Genomic DNA, 9,335 nt, shown 5'->3' with positions numbered 1-9,335 from the left:
ATTTTGATGCTAATGCTAAGGTTGAATACGTTCATAAGCTACACAAGGAGGTCAAGGAGAGGATTGAGAAGCAAAATGCCAATATTGCTTCCAAAATTAATAAGGGACGAAGGCATCTTATATTCAACCCAGGAGATTGGGTGTGGGTGCACTTTCGAAAGGAGAGATTTCCCGTCCAACGACATTCTAAGCTCAATCCTGAGGAGATGGTCCATTTCAAGTTCTCTAGCGCATCAACGACAATGCTTATAAAATTGATTTACCAGGTGAGTATGGTGTTAGTGCAACGTTTAACGTTGCTGATTTGAGTCCTTTTGGTGTAGGTGATGGCTATGATTCGAGGACGAATCCTTCTCAAAAGAGGGAGGGTGATGTAAACCAAGGAAGTGATGTGAACCAAGGAAGCACCATTGTCATGCCTCAAGGACCCATAACGAGATCAAGAGCCAAGAAGCTACAACAAGCTTTACTTTCTCATGTTCAATACTTGGTGAGCTCGGCTAGGGATGATCAAGAGAGAGATGGAACTTTTCAAGTCAATATCTTCCAAGTAGAGGTTAAGGGAGGCGTTGCATTAAATGAACTCTAAGTTCATTTAAAGGAGCAGAAGTTGAAGTGGAGTTTAACTCAAGTTGCATTCAATAAAGCCAAGTTCAATTCAAGGAACTCAAGTTGCATTAAATGAACTTAAGTGCATCTCAAGCTTCATTTATTGCAAGTCATCCATCAATTAATGGAACTACACTTCAAACTACTTCAAGTGAAGCTTCATTTATAATTGGGAGGTTACAAAGACTTTGAAGGGTGACCAAAACTTCAATTCTCAGATTTAAACCTCTTTTTATTATATTTTCAGTTTTAAACATTTCATTTATATGTTTTAAGTTACATTTTAGCTAGTGGATGTTATGGCCATCATGTAATTGGGAGTTACAACCTTTCAAATGCCTTTAGGTTACTTTTAGGGTTGTTTTGGAGGCTATAAATAGCCTAGCTTGTTTCCTTTGAAAGACAGATTTGATGATTGAATGAAGTTGCTATTTTGCTTCAAAAAGCCTAGAGCTTGTTTTTCTTTGCAATTCTTGAGTGTTAGATTCGCATGCTAGAATCATTCAAGTAGTCTTGATCAAGCTATTTGTGGAGTGGTTCGAATCTCGAGTTTAGAAACAAGTTTTCTCTACTCTTGATATTGATCATCAAGGTAAAGCCGTTCTAACTTCTTCCTTGGGTTGACATCATCTCGATTTGGGGGTTTTAGCATTTGTGATCTAGGGGTTTGCATAACCATAAGGGTTCTTAGATCCAATTGGCTATTGTTTTCTTATCAACAAGCCATGAGCCAAACCACCGGCACGAACAAATGCTAGAGGAGGTGAGGGATTGAGATTTGAGGAGGGGTTCATGTAAGAAGTCGTGAAGCCACAAAAGTGTGGGGATTGAGATTTGGTGGAGGATTTGAGAGTTTTTTCCTTCTCCATCTCTTGATTCTTGGGGTAGGATGCGGTGCAGAAAGCGATATCTAGGGATGCGGCGCAGAAAGAAAAAAATTAAGGGGATGGAAGAATGTGCCATAAGCTGGTTATATACCAAATAAAAAAAAAATATTTTAATATTAAAATCGGTTGGTCGGTCAGTTTTTACAGGATCCTTGTGAACCGATCGACCGATTAATCGATTCTAAAAATTCAGAACCAACCACTGATTGACACCCCCTTAAAACCGACCGCCCGACCTTTTTTCGGTCGGTTTTTGTCGGTTGGCTTGATTTTTCGGTTGTGTTTGCTCACCCCTACTCTTGTGGAGAGTTATCACACCCTCAAACTTAAAACCTTCCTTGTCCCCAAGCAAGATTGAATCTTGCATCCGTAAAATATGAAAAGAACCTACATCTCATGAACATACATCTTGCTTCAAGCACTACTTTCTGCTTTCACACCTACTGCCAGAACATATTCTAGCCTATGAATTTGTTTTCGCTAAAAACATCTACAAGAGAGCAGCTAAATTATTGTTCCAACTTTAGTAAAGGTTCTTTCCTACTGCTATAGCATCATCCTGCTTTCCTTCTCAAAAACTTCAACTCACCTAGAGATGCACTTCTCGAACTCCCTTTCACTCGCCTAACCACTACCCTTTTAGGGCCTCTTCAAGTTGTGCATGTTTATCCCCACAGAGCTATAACAGTAAATGAGTTAAAATCTAAAAGAGAATTCACTGTTAACGGGCAGAGACTAATCATTATTGAGGAGAAGGTTTGGAAAGAAATGCTGGAGCACACTAGCTTACCCCTGCCTAGAGTGTGGAAAAATTCAAAAATAAAGGAGCTCAAATTTAATTGCATCCAACATTAGCTCACTTTGATTTTATTTTATTGCATTTTTAGCAAGTAGTTTTTAATCTCTATAATTCTGGTTTGGTTTCAATAAATGGGGTTGGTGAAGATTTGTGGGATATTTAATTTACAAAGGAAGAAAGAGAGAGAAAGGTAATGATGTGGCAGACGTGTTGAGCTTGAATAGAGAAGCTAGCAGGCGAATAAGGGCGCAACAGAAGGGTACCCTACCCAATTAAGGAAAGGTGGTAGGTGAAATTAAAAGAGGGGCGATAAAAATAATTTCAGTTATGAGGTAATTTTGAATTTCAAATTAAAATTAATTTGAAGAATGTGGGGAAGTGGAAAAATCACGAGGGTGAATTTTAATTTCTCTATTTAAGACCCATTCCCCGAAACCAACCATCCTCGTTTCATCTTCCTGTTGCCCCTAAAAATATGTTCCAAACCCTTCCTCTTCTGCTTTAAATCCCACCCTTATCCTTTTTGCCTTACCTTAAGCATTCCCCAATACAAAACAAAAGCAAACAAAAAGAGAGCTATGGAGCTTCCCTTATCTGAGAGCCCTTTAGAGGACTTCGCCGACGCCTATGACCAATCGGTAGCAGCGGAAGTCTCTAAGACTCTGCAAGCCTCTAGTCAAACCACCCTCGACGATGCCCCCTTCCCCTAAATCCGACACCAAGTAAGTCCCCGACGACCATTCTGAGAAAGAAGAGGCACCGGCCAACCCCACCCCTTGTTGGGTTTTATGCCCTAAACTCATGGTTTGTAAACATAAAACAAATATTCATTTAATAAAGTTGTTATTGATAGAATTGCATTAACCCAAATCCAATAAACTAACATCCGAGCTAATGTCATGTAACTGAAACAGTATATAACAGATATACAGTATATATTTAATATATAGCGTACATATTTGATATACAGTGTATATATATACAGTATATATTTGATATACAGGTGGATAATGTTCTAGTAGTAACCTAGATGGTCTATAGTATATGGATAAGGTTGGGTATCTTATCCTGCTAACACTATGGATACGGCCCACTTTGTAATAGTTATAAATGACTTGATCCAGGTCATTCGTGTGGAGACATGAGAGTGGAGGTATCCTACACAATGAGTTTGTATAAGACCGAACCACGAAATAATTAATCTTTAGTTATAACACCGTTAGCTAATAGATTAACATTTCAATAAGATGACCAGGTAACTCGATCTCAATCTTGAGTGAGTTATTGACTCCTGTCTGTTTGGGCTCGTCCTTTGATTTGTATGGGTGAGAGTGGCTCGAGTCGCCGACTCAATATGCCTATCATTTTGGGGATGAGACTGAGTGGGGATCTGGGAACATAACTAAACAAGATGGAATTCACTCCTTCCCGACTTCAGGGTAAGTAGATGAGTGTTCTCTTGAGTGCTAACTCCGGTACTTAAGGTACTTAAGGTACAAGATGTAACACAGGGGTAAAACGGTAATTTGACCCAACTGTGGGTCTTTAGTGGAGTGACCGACAGTTAACGAATGTTGATTAATTTGGTTAATGAGTTTAATAAATTAATCCTGTATCGTTGGAGCTTCTGATTTGTAGGTCTATTAGGTCCCCTTGCTACCTCGTAAAGGATGGTTAAGAACATTTAGTCTTTAAAAGAATTTGAATTGTTCAAATTGGTTAAAGAGAATTAAGATTAATTGTATGAGATGCAATTAATGTAATGTATGTTGATACATTATAATATAAAGTTAATTTTGAATTGGGTTCAAAATTATGAGACAGAAGGATATTAGAATTTGATTCTAATATGGTTGATTAATTTAAATTTAATTTAATTAAATATGATTTAATTAAATTAATGTGATATCTTAATTTGGTTAAATTAAATTAGATTTAATTTAATTAAATAATTATTATTTTATAATTAATTAAATTGAATTTAATTAATTATTAATTTAATTAAATAATAAAATAAAATAAAAAAGAGAAACAAGGGGAAAGTGGAGTTCCCAGTAGGAAGTAGGGAAATGGTGGGAAGTGGGGAAGTGGGGAAGTGGTGACTTCCCCCTCACTCTTCCTCCCTTATATAAGGGAGGATCTCCCCTTCCGTGGTGATCCGATGGCCGGTTGGACGAGTTTCGGAAACTCTAGTTTGAAAATTGCTCTCTCAACCTCTCAATTTCCTTTCAATTACAAGACGATTTCCACAAAAACGAGTTCTTAACTTCTAGAGGATAGCGATGAAGACTTTGTGGTGTCGTTGGTGTCTACATTGAAGAGGTGTCTTCAAATGTATGTATCACTAACTTCCTTCTATTCATGCTTATATGTTTTTTCTTTGTTATAATTCTAAGACAAGATCGAAGCACACGCGTTCACGTGCTTCCGCTGCAGGATCCGATCCCTTCACCCCGTACTACCACAACTACCCCTCCCCTCCCGTTCATGAACCCACCTGTTAAGAAACCCTTGAGAGTTGGATCTAAGAACCTTGCTAACGAACAAGACCCATAGAACTCAATCCCAAAAACCCCGAAAACAAGTATGGAATCAACCCAAGGAAAAGTTTTAGAACGGATTACCTTGATGATCAATATCAAGAGTAGAGAAAACTTGTTTCTAAACTCGTGATTCGAATCACTCCACAAGAGGTATGATCAACACCGCTTGAATGATCCTAAGATGCAAATTCTAAAGACACAAGAAATTGCACAAGAAATGGGAGATAAATCTCTCAACCAAGCTAATGAGAAAACTCACTTTTCATTCAACTTCAAATTGTGTTACAACAAGACATCTCAAGGCTATATATAGCCATCCTAACAAGCCATATGAAAAGTCTTAAGCAAATGAAAAGACTTGTAACTTACAAGAAATGAAAAGACTTGTAAATGAAAAGACATAACTTACGAGAAATGAAAAGACAAGCAAATGAAAAGGTTAAGAACATGGAAAGCCAACCAAAATAATTGCAATCCCGTCCATAATGAGGGATGTGAGTGTTTGACTTGGTTTTTGAATTGAATGAGTTGACTTTGACTTGTCTTGATGGAGTTGACTTTGACCTTGACCAAGTGGACTTTAACTTGCCATAAAAACACTTAAAAATGCATAACTTGCACCAAATTGAAGTGCATAGTTCTAACTTCTTGCACATCTTCCTTTATTTCTCTTGTCGAGTTCAAGAACGCTTGGACACGAAGTAGCAAAGCTTGTTGAAGTTTCCTAGCTCTCGATCTTGTAATCGGTCCATGAGGCATAACAACGGTAGCTCCTTGGTTCATATCACCACCCTTACTCCACTCTCCACATCCACTCCACCACCACCATCCCCGATACCACCCACTCAAACCACTAGTACCACAGCTATCAATGACCCACCCCCGCCATAAATCCCTAAAAAACCACCCCAAGCCTCCTAAACCTCTTACATCATCTAGACCGGCCTCCCATATGAGAAAAACAAAACCCCACCGAGTCCTCCACAGCTCCCCCTCCCAGTAAGAAAGCAAATCATCTCCTTCTTTAAAGCCTCTGAAACCAGCGTCGACCCTATCTTCATATGATTCAAATGGGAAGCAGAAACAAAAAACGGTCAAGATCATTTTCTCATCATAGAGGAAACGACAGCCTTCTGTGTCTTCTATGCAGATACAGGCTACCCCGCTTCCCCTTGGTAACAAAAAGGCCAATTCCATCGCCCCCCAAGAAGCCACATTTCAGCAATTTCATTCGACGGATGCTGTAGAGGCATATGAGAAGCTACAAAAAAGGGACTTTTTCGTCGAAAAGGACTTCCAACTGGCACAGCGCCCCATTCATCCAGAGGGTTATCGGTAGGAATGGCTGGGCATATTTCTGCAGACCGCCCGGGCCCTTGCTCCCAAGATTGGTAAAGGATTTTTTTGCCAACCTCGATGCTGACAGCATCGGGAAGATAGTGGTAAGGGAAGTCGAAGTCGACTGGAGCCTAGAGAATATCAACAAAGCCCTATATTTGCCCACCAACCCTACTGCAGAGTTCAACCGGATGCTCGAGCGCCCAACAGAAAAGCAATTTGCTCAAACACTAACAATTTCACTCACCTAGGAGCATTTTGGAGCATCATCCAACAAGGAGCCAGCTCTCTGCCTTCCAATTTTCTCACTCGAAGCCAGTACTTGGCTTTATTTTTTGAAGAGTCAGATCATGCCCATAATGCATGATTCCTCCGTGACGAATGAAATGGTTCTGCTTCTGGCATGCTCGAATGAGGGAAGGAGGATTGATATCGGCCAACTTATCCACAGGGAAATTGCTCAGTGTGCATTCAAAAGAATGGGGCGCTTGTTTTTCCTGAATCTCATCTCTAAAATGTGTATAAAGAACAACGCGTCTGTTGTTCATAAACAGGTAATGACGGAGAAGTGGTTCATCGATAGCCCCTACTAACAGATTGATGGCCAACTACATCTACCGCTGCAACACTATACTAATTGGGGCCATCAATGAAATGATGGCCCACCAGACCCCTATTTCGCTGAGCTCGTTGAGGTCAAATTAATGGTGGCTGCCCTAGTCAAGCAAATCACTGCCTGCGATGCTGAACTCAAGAGCCTCCTAGACAAACTGGTGAAGTCGGATGCCCCAGCTTCATCTGCTCCACATCATGCAATAGACTCATTGCTGGAGCATAGCTCCAATTCGGTAAACGATGAGGCGTAGCAACGCAAAGGCTCAGAAGAGGAGGAGAGCGAAAGTAGCTCTATATAGCCAGTGGATGCCCCTTCGGAAACCCCACCCACCAATAACCAATCAAATCAAATGGAACTTTTAATTGTAGATCTCTGATCATCATGTCTCCCCCCCCCCCCCCCCCCAATATTTTGACAGTAAAAATTGAATAGAAATACGACAGTTCTACATCTGCTGTGTTTTCTCATTTTACAAGAGCATCCAAAGTTTTGAATTTAGTTTTAGGCTAAAGCATCCGCTTGCGGGCAGCAACAATCTTGTTTTCTGACATAGCATTAGCCCCGATATGAAAGCCCTCTTACCTGTGAGTACAATTAAAGAACAGAGAGCACCTTGTAATAACCTTCAATAACTATCCTATCAAGGCCTACCTTTACCCTAGTATTTCTGATTAATTATCCATTGTAATTTCACACCAGTCTAACTAAATTCTTTCAACGGAGGCTGCAGGTCTAGGAAGGGCTAGTAGCCCATAGTAAGAAGCTAGAAGAAAATATCAGGGTAAAAAAGTTTAGGCGAATGAAAGGTGGTTTGAGAAGTGCATTACTAGGTAAGTTGAAGTTCTTGAAAATGAAAGCAGAATAATGTTAGAGCCATTGGAAAGAGCCTTTGCTATAGTTGGAACAAGGATTTAGCTACTCTCTTGTGGATGTCTTTAGAAAAAAAATCACTGGCTTAGTGTATGTGCTCGCAGTAGGTGCGAAAGTAGAAAGCAGAGTTGATACAACATGTATTCTCATTGGATGCGGTTCTTGTCATATTTCTTGGATTTTAGAGTAGTCTTGCTTGGGGACAAGCAAGATTTTAAGTTTGAGGGTCTGATAACTTTCTATGAGATAGTGTTTTGTGGTCTAATTTGGGCATTAAATGTGTGAAAATGCAACCCTTGCTCGTTTTCTTTCTCCTTTTTGTAACCGACGTGCACTGTTGTTTTCATGCCACCGCATACGACAATTGTAACCCCTTTTTCATAGTGAATAAAAAGAAGTTTTGTTGTTTGCATCTTCGCTGCTTTAACTCTTGCCTATACGCTTGTTTTTTCTGTGCTCCAGCCCCATCCCGATGGTGTTTGCAGTTGTTTTGTTGTTTTTTCGTGCTCCAGCCCTCATATTTTGGTGCAAAGTTCAACCACTTTGTAAGCTTATATAAAGGAGCCTCTCCTCAGTAGCTCATCATCCCTTTTTCATCCCTTTTTCATCCTCATTTGTTTCAATCTCAGCTTTAGTTTTCGTTCTTTAGCTTTAGAGTTTGTTGGAGTTATTTTCTAGTTGTTATTTCCTTGTATTTTCAAACTTCTACTTATTGTATTACTTTTAATTCAAGTTATTTCCTTTATTCTTCATTTATCTTTTTTCTTTAAAGTTCTTAAGCGAGTTTAAACTCCCTTCAAGCTCGAAAGAGATGAAGGTTAAGATAGAACTCCTTGTTGGGACTTTCTCTACCTTCAGAAAAGATTAGAGACTAGTGCAAACGCACACGGTCACAAGTAATACTCGGAAGTAATACAAGGTCGAATCCTCAAGGACTTGTTGCTTTTCAAAATCAAGTAATATCATGAAATGGTTCAAATATGCAATTGTGATTTAGGATGAAAAATGTGATGAAATGTTGTTGTTTGAGATTTTAACTATCAAGCAATTTAATAAATCTCAACCTCTTTTGATAAGGCAATTCTAATTCTCAGCCGAATGATCCAAGCTTTTGTTGAGCAAGAACCCGTGAATCAAAGAAATTAACACCTCCTTAAACAAGTTAGAATCAACCAAGAGAAATGCTAGAAATTGATTACCTCTATGATCAAAGATCTAGAAGCAAGAATTGAGATCTTGTTCTAGAATGAGTCATTCCACAATCAAACTTGATCAAGGCTGGATTGAATGGCTCAAAATGCAATCTATCACAAGAATTGCAAGAAACCTTAGAAATGGCAATGGGATTTCTAAAGAAAATGTCTATTGAGAGATCAATTTCATTCAGCTAAAATCTGCCTTTTACATAGCTTGGATGGGGCTTTTTATAGCCATTATATGAGTGAAACCCCCAACCCTTCACTTTCCAAAATAAAACCCATAAGTAGTAATGACCACAATTGGTCTACTTAATAACTTCCCATAATTGAACTCTAAAGTTGAAACAATAATTTGGAAGACCAAAAACGCAAAAATTACAAGCAAAATTTGATGAATTAGAAACAACAAATGAATCTTTAAAATGTTGGCACAACGTCAATCTTGCAAACGTTGACCTTCACAACATCATCCTC

This window comes from Momordica charantia, assembly GCF_013281855.1.
Source record: "Momordica charantia cultivar OHB3-1 chromosome 4 unlocalized genomic scaffold, Mcharantia_2.0 BLBB01000004.1, whole genome shotgun sequence".
Classification (NCBI taxonomy): Eukaryota; Viridiplantae; Streptophyta; class Magnoliopsida; order Cucurbitales; family Cucurbitaceae; genus Momordica; species Momordica charantia.
The sequence above is the reverse complement of the archived record's forward strand: the minus strand, read 5'-3'. Positions refer to the sequence as shown.